This window comes from Tursiops truncatus, chromosome 18 (assembly GCF_011762595.2).
Source record: "Tursiops truncatus isolate mTurTru1 chromosome 18, mTurTru1.mat.Y, whole genome shotgun sequence".
Classification (NCBI taxonomy): Eukaryota; Metazoa; Chordata; class Mammalia; order Artiodactyla; family Delphinidae; genus Tursiops; species Tursiops truncatus.
The window spans coordinates 23,801,717-23,809,868 of NC_047051.1; positions in this window are offsets into that span (position 1 = coordinate 23,801,717).

Consider the following 8,152-nt stretch of genomic DNA (forward strand, 5'->3'; position numbering starts at 1 on the left):
ACTGCACATGTAGATTTGCTTCAGAACAAGTATTAGGATCACAGTATAAGATATTTTAACTCCTATCACACTTTTGGCTCACATTGCATATTTATCACTTAGGTTTTTGGGTTTTCCCACCTGAACTCTAAAGTCAGGTAGCTCAAAGTCTGCACATTAAAAAAAAAAAAAAAAAAGCAGAATCAAGATGGCAGAGTAGGAAGATTCTGAGCTCACCTGCTATCACAAACACACCAAAAGTACAACTACACATAGAGCAACTCTCTCTGAGAATGACTTGAAGACTAGCAGAGTGGCACTTCTACAACCAAGGATATAAAGAAAAAAACACACCAAGACTGGTAAGAGGGGAAGAGAAGTGATCTAGTTGGGACCCACACCCCAGCAGGTGACCCAGAAGATGAAGGGGATATTACAAGCTCAAGGATCCTCCCTAAAGATTGAGAGATTTAAGCCCCACATTGGGCACCCCAGTGCTGGGGTCTGGCCCTGGGAAGATGAGTTCCCTTGGCTGGTTTTGAAAGCCAGTGGAGCTAACCACAGGGCTGTAGAAAACCATGTTTCACTCTTAAAAGGCACTCACACAGCCTTGCTTGCTCCCAGTCCCAGCATAGAAGCAACAGAGTGAAAAGTGCCTGGTGCTCTAGATGGCCTGCCAAGACCACCCTAGCTTGCCCTCCAGGCTGCACCAGGTTCTGGGTCCACCCCCAACCCCAACCGATGTGGCAGCCCTCACATGCCCTGGGAAATGCTTCAGCCTGTGCCAGGCTCCAGCTGCCTCCACCCCCATCCCTCTACCACCTAGGCAGGGACCACTAACATACTGTGGGAGAATTAATGGCTCACACCAAGCTCCAGCCTTCCCCTGCCAAAGTGGAAGCCCCCAGTGTGCTCCAGGAGAAGCCCTAGCCTGCACCAAGTTCTGGCTCTAGCCACCCCCTCTGGCTCCAGTCCATCCCTGCAAAGGTGGTAGCCCTGGTGTGACCCCGAAAAAGCCCCCGCCTGAGCTCACTTCAGATCCACCTCTCCCACCAAAGCCGCTGGGCACACACAGCACAGGGACACTTCCACACAAAGACATGCCTTCAAGTCCAAAATAGGTAACTGTTTCACCTAATTTCATAGAGACAACCAGAGAACGTCAAACTAAATGAGAAAACAGAGGAATACATTTCAAACAAAAGAACAAGAAAAATCCCCAGAAAAAATGAATGAAATGGAGAGAAGTAATTTACCTGATAAAGAATTCAAAATAATGGTCATAAAAATGCTTATTAAACTTGGAAAAAGAATAGATGAACACAGTGAGAACTTCAACAGGGACCTAAAAAATATAAAAATAGAAACAATAAGAGCTAAGAAAATATAATAACTGAAATAAAAATACACTAGAAGGAATTAACAACAGATTAGGTGATATTGTGATACTGAAGAATGCATAAGCAACCTGCAAGACAGAATAGTGAAACCACCCAATCAGAACAACAAAAAGAAAAATAATATTTAATAAGGATAGTTTAAGGGACCTCTAAGACCACATCAAACATATTAATATTTACATTAAGGGGGTCACAGAATGAGAAGAGAAAGAGGCAGAAAACATATTTGATGAAATAATGGCTGAAAACATCCCTAATCTGGGAAGGAAATGGATATCCAGGTCTGGGAATCACAGAGTTCCAAATAAGATGAACCCAAAGAGACCCACACCAAGACATATCATAATTAAAATGGCAAAAGTTAACTTTATAGAGAGAAATTTCATGGCAGCAAGAGAAAAACAGTCACATACAAGGGAGTCACATATAAGGCTATAAGCTGATTTTTCAGCAGAAGCTGTAGGTCAGAAAGGTGTAACATTATATATTTAAATCGCTGGAAGGAAAAACCCTGCAACCAAGGATACTGTACTTGACAATGTTATCATTCAGACTTGAAGGAGAAATAAACTTCTCCAGACAAGCAGAAACTAAGAGTTCACGACCACTAACCTGGCCTTATAAGAAATGTTTAAGAGTCTTCTGTAAGCAAAAAAAAAAAAAGAGAAAGAAAGAAGGAAAGAAAACAATAAAAAAGAAAGAAAAAGAAAAGAAAGAAAGAGAAGAAAAATTTTAACAAGAAATAAAATATATGAAAAAATATCTTGCTGGCAAAGGTAAATATATAGTATAGGCAGAGGATCAACCACTTAAAAAGCTAATACAAAAGTTAAAAGACAGTAAAATCAACTATAACCACAATAACCAGTTAAGTGATACACATAAAGATGTAAAATACGATATTAAATACAAAACATGGTGGGGGGGTAAAAATGTAGAGTTTTTAGAATGTGTTTGAACTTAAACAACTGCCAGTTTAAAACATATATACATATAGGTACATATGTATACCTATAGTACCTATTGATACATATGTACCTATTGATACATATAGGTCAATATATATGAACCTCATGGTAACCATAATAAAGAGAAAAAAACTGCAATGAGTACACCAAAAAACAAAGAGAAAAGAACCTAAACGTGACACTAAAAAAAAAAAGAAATCAAGCCACAAGAGAATAGACTAAAAGAAGTAGAAAAATATAGAGAAGAGCTACAAAAACAACCAGAAAACAAGTAACAAAATGGCAATAAATACATACATATCATTAATCACTTTAAATATAAATCAACTGAATGCTCCAAGAAAAAGACATAGGGTGGCTGAATAGATTAAAAAAAAAAAAACAAAAAAACAAGATTCCTCTATATGCTGCCTACTAAAGACACACACAGACACAGTGAAGGGATGCTAAGGGGTATTCCATGCAAATGGAAAAAAAAAAGAAAGCTATGGTAGCAATATTCATATCAGAAAAAATAGACTTTAAAGCAAAGTCTGTAACAAAAGAAAAAGAAGGGCATTATATACGAATAAAGGGGTCAATCCAAGAATATAACATCTGTAAACATACGTGCACCTAACATAGGAGTACCTAAATATGTAAAACAAACATTAATGGATATAAAGGAAGAAATTGACACTAGTACAATAGTAGTGGGGGACTTTAATACCCCACTTACATTAATGGATAGATCATCCAGACAGAAAAATCAGTAAGGAAACCATGGCCTTAAAAGACACATTAGACCAGAGGGACTTAATATATATAGAGAGAACATTCCACGCAAAAGCAGCAGAATATACATAGTTTTCAAGTGCACATGGAACTCTCTCCAGGATAGATCACATGCTAGGCCAAAAAAAAGTCTCAGTAAATTTAAGAAGATTGAAATCATATCAAGCATCTTTTCCAACCACAATGGCATGAAACTAGTAATCAATTTCATGAAGAAAACTGGAAAAAAACACAAACACATGGGGACTAAACAACATGCTACTAAAAAAAACCAATGGGTCAATGAAGAAATCAAAAAGGATATCAAAAAGTACCTTGAGACAAATGAAAATAGAAACACAACTTTCCAAAATCTATGGAGCATAGCAAAAACAGTGCTAAGAGGGAAATTTATAGTGATACAGGCCTACCTCAAGAAACAAGAAAAAACCCACATAAACAACCTAACTTTCCACCCAAAGGAATTAGAAAAAAATGCCCTATTATTAACACTTTGTCCATCTGCTTTATTATTTGTTCTTTCTCTTAATCTGTCTTTCTGTCTCTCATAATTTATTACCATGTTTAAATATGTTGGTGCTCAAATTGTCCCAGATTTGGCCAGTGAGAGCACTTCAGGTGGCTCTTGCTTCCCTTTGTCATGTTTCCATCATTTTTTTGAGCACTTCCTTACTTTCTGGCAGAGCAAGATGTTTCAGGCTCACCCACACTATCCCAACCCTAGAATCAACCACTTCTCCAAAGAGTCCTTGTTCCCTTTAGTGAGGGAATTCAATCTGTACTTTATAATCAGTTGATATTTTAAGAGCCTAAATGTATATTAGAGATCACATGACAGCTTATCCTTTAGAGGGATGAGGTAACTTTAACCCAGAGAGTTCCAGTGAATTGCTTAGACAGCTACTGGGAAACAGAATCAGGGCTAAAGTCAGGTCTTCTAACTCCCAAATATCTATTCCTTCTATTCTATAACTTTTCAACCTTCATATAGCCCTCAGCAATAACATGTGTTTTCTCATTCTGTTGATTTTGTACCATCATTTCAACATCCTGAGATGTCTGTTTATTAACCAGTCTTGTCACTGGATTCTCAGTCCTCACTCAAATGCTTGAAAAGTAAGTTTCTAAACTGAGATTAGATCTATTTCCAGCTTCATGGGAGATTTCTTGGACTGAGTTATAAATTTTTTAATAATGAGGTTTTTAATGAAAACAGGGCTAGTGCATCATTAACTGTGGAGAGAGAATGGTACTCCTTTAATCACTATTTTTGAGGAGCTTAGTGGAAAAATACAGAATATTGAAAATGGTCTTATTATTATTTAATTTGTCAAAGCCCCATCATTTATGCCACATTTTATTATTTTTAAAAATTATTTATTTATTTGGCTTGTGTTGGGTCTTCGTTGCTGCGTGCAGGCTTTCTCCAGTTGCGGCGAGCAGGGGCTACTCTTCCTTGCAGTGCATGGGCTTCTCATTGCTTTGACTTCTCTTGTTGCGGAGCACGGGCTCTAGGTGCGTGGGCTTCAGTAGCTGTGACACACAGGCTCAGTAGTTGTGGCTCGCAGGCTCTAAAGCACAGGCTCAGTAGTTATGGCACACGGGCTTAGTTGCTCTGCGACACGTGGGATCTTCCCGGACCAGGGCTCGAACCCGTGTCCCCTGCATTGGCAGGCGGATTCTTAACCACTGTGCCACCAGGGAAGTCCCTATGCCACATTTTAAATGAGGGGGAATAGTTTTTAAAGGTGCTACAGAGATCATTACAAAAGCACTGGGAAGCCAAATATAGTGAGGGCAGAGTGAGGGAGGAAGCACAGGAGGAAAAAAGAATTACTAAACTTGATGTTAATCCAGGCGCCAGCAGCACACATCAGCTTAGCTCATTGTCAGCAGTCCGTAGAGGGACATAATGTGAAAGTTAAAATGGGATTGAGATAGGTGTGTTGCCAGTTCTGCATCCATAACATCCATCCATCCCAGGCACCATCTGTTACATCTTCAGTCTTTTTGTAATTAAGCAAATGAGCAGCTAGAACTGAAGTTCCCAGAAAGGAGGTAAAGTTAGCAAAGATATGACAATGGGGTGTCTTAGGAGCAGAGGCTGAACACCGGGAGTCACCTCTATGGCTAACGCAGAGAGAATGGGTGGTGGGCTGGAACCTGGGAACCAGGAGGTCTCATGGCTTCATGGTGGCTCATAGTTTCAGGCCCTGCTGATGGCAAAGGGAAAATACCTCTGATTTCCTTATGAAGGAGAAAGAAGAATGCACACATAATCTTGGACACACTCTGAAAGGAAAAGAGCCCTACTTGGTGTACCAGTGGCACAACGACCGTGATGCCTCCATTCACAAATCCCCGAAGATCAGTGCTCCTTTGAACAAAGTTGCCTGAGCCATCCAGGGAAGCTCCAGTCTCTGTGCTGGCAGCCGGGGTGGCAGCCGTGGGCTGGTCTTGGGCCTGGGACACAAGAGGGTCTAGTGCAGCTCAACTAAGAGGAGAGCCAAATTACCGAGACTTCTAGAGCTGAATTAGCCAAAAGGGTGCTAGCCCCGACGTGAGCCTATGGGAACCACGCCTGCACAGGCTCAGAGAAGAAGCAAACCCGTATCCTCCATGATGTTTTGGACAATGAAGTGTTAGTGGGACCACAGAGGCAGTGGGATTCCTTTTACCTAGATCTTGATCTTCTGTGCTTTTTGCTGTACTGTTTTGTTTGTGTCCCAATCTCTGGAGCATTCTTAACTTAACCCCTTTCTTCCCTGATCCTTTCCTGTTTCCCCAGCCCCACCCCCTAGACCTGTAGGAAATTCGTCCTCCCAGACCATAATCAGACACAGATCCTCTCCTTGGTCGTGAGACTCCTAAGTAGTTTTTCCTTGGAGCACTGTTGGCCTTGACACTCCCCCACTCTGGCCATGCATTTCTAGCCCCTGGGCTCCTGCATCATTTTTCCCACCAGTCTCCTGCTAATAACTGGCTTCCTGGTTTTCCTGCCCCAGCCTGTGCCTCTGCTATGCTTTCCTGCCCAGGATCCTTCCTTCTCAGGGAATGGAGCCGCATCACCTCCTGACAAGCCTTCCTGGGTTTGACCACCACTGTGCTTGGACTTCTGCCTATTTCTGGCTACCAGAGGCCCCGCATCCAAAGGTTCCATCTGCAGGCAGAGCTCTTGGCCTGTTGCACACCTGTTGTTGACTGCCTGCCTCTGCTTGCCTGGACCATCCTTCGTACACGTTACTGCATCCCCTTTCCCCTCAGCTGGGCCTCTGGGCTTCAGGCCTGTTGGAGGTTTCCTCATCGGAGCCATGGTTGTGACAGGGGCTTTTATCTAGAAACAAGTGAACAGTGCCAGCTGAGTGCAAATACATGGCAAGTAATGTTCTAGTAATACAGACATATTCAAAAGAAGAAGTGTCCTGGCAGAGACTGGATAGCATCCAAACTGTCCCACATTCATAGACTCTTAAAATAGTTTCAATTGGTTTCAGTTCCCCGAACAGACTTGGAGGCACAGTAACAACCTCAACAATGTGTTCACACTGATTCAGCTAATAGATGTCAAGCTCTTTGCTCTCACCTCCTTATTGATTAAGGTAGGAAAGGTAAACAGCTGAGAATGTGTGTTAAAGTGTAGTTTAGTCAGTCAAGGAGGAATGAATGCTCCTTGATGGTAGCTGTTTAGTTTAACGAAGGGAAATTCTGCCTAAAAACACACAGATCTGAATTTTTAAACAGCCTAATCCACCCCCCTGAGGACCAGGCATGCTCTCTGTGATGTTTCTTTTTGTCTGAGACAATCTCATGACCAAGAGGGAAGCTGTGTGGACCATCCCTTCCTTTCAGAATGCAGCCAAGTAACCCAAGGGAGTGTCTCTGGTTACTGCACGTGTAGATTTGCTGCAGAACGAGTGCTTGGATCGCAGTATAAGGAAGGCGCCGGTACCATACTGGGTCTGTAATGGATAAAACCCACTCCCCATAAGGAGCAGCTCACTCTGTCAATCACCATATTCTAGGCCAACAGTCTATGGACAGGTCTGGAGCCTCCAAGAAGCAGATGCCGGGATGAGATTAAACGTGCAAGAAACATTATGGAAAACATCTGTGAGAGAAAATGAGGTGGGATCCAGGAAAAGCTGGGAGAAACGTCAGTCCATGTGCAGGTCTGACTCCAGTGAAAGGGACAGGATGGAAGGAAGGGTGGTCCGGTGGAAGCATCTTGGATGAAGTGCAGTTCTAAGGAAAGTTCAGGAAGGCCATTGGGGTAAAATTCTTTGTCAGAGGGATATGACATTTCCTGGGAATTGGCTGCCTTACTGTTCCTGTGGCGCCCATCAGGGAGCAGTCCATGGGAGGGAGGGTGGCCTCAGCGCAGATGCCGCAAAGGACTTCCGAACATAGCAGCGGGGGCCATCGGAGGAGCGTGCTTCCTGCAACCAGAGACCTGGGAGGCCAGATCTTGTACCCATCATATAAAGTGACTAATCCAGACACTCACAAGTTGTTTATATGTTTATATCCTGTCAGCTACCAAGAGAGATTTAAGGAACTTTACATTAATGCCCTCTCACCCCCAAAAAATCCCCTCAAGCAAAGAGATAAAAATAAACCACTAATAGGGGGAAAACACAGGGTAATAAGAATAGCTATCCTTTATTTAGCACCCACCAAACAGGAGGCACTTTATATCCTTATCTCTAATCCTTACAACAGCTTTGAAAAGTCCTTTTACCCATGAGGGCACATGTTTAAGTGCGTTAAGTGCTCATCTGAAGCCACACAGCCAGCATGTTGGATAGCCAGGATTTGAGTCCATACGTTTGGGTTCCCAAGTCCTGCTCTTTCTACTCTGTCACACTGAAGAGGGGAAGAGAAGACAGCAATCATACCAGAAAACAGGCTGAGAAAAGTTGCTCCAATGAGCACAAAACTTAACCCTGAACATGCAGGTAGGCAAGGAAAAGGGAAAGATGCTGGGTTATAATTACTCTCTTTGGCTTTTCAAAGAAACACATGAGAAGGTAG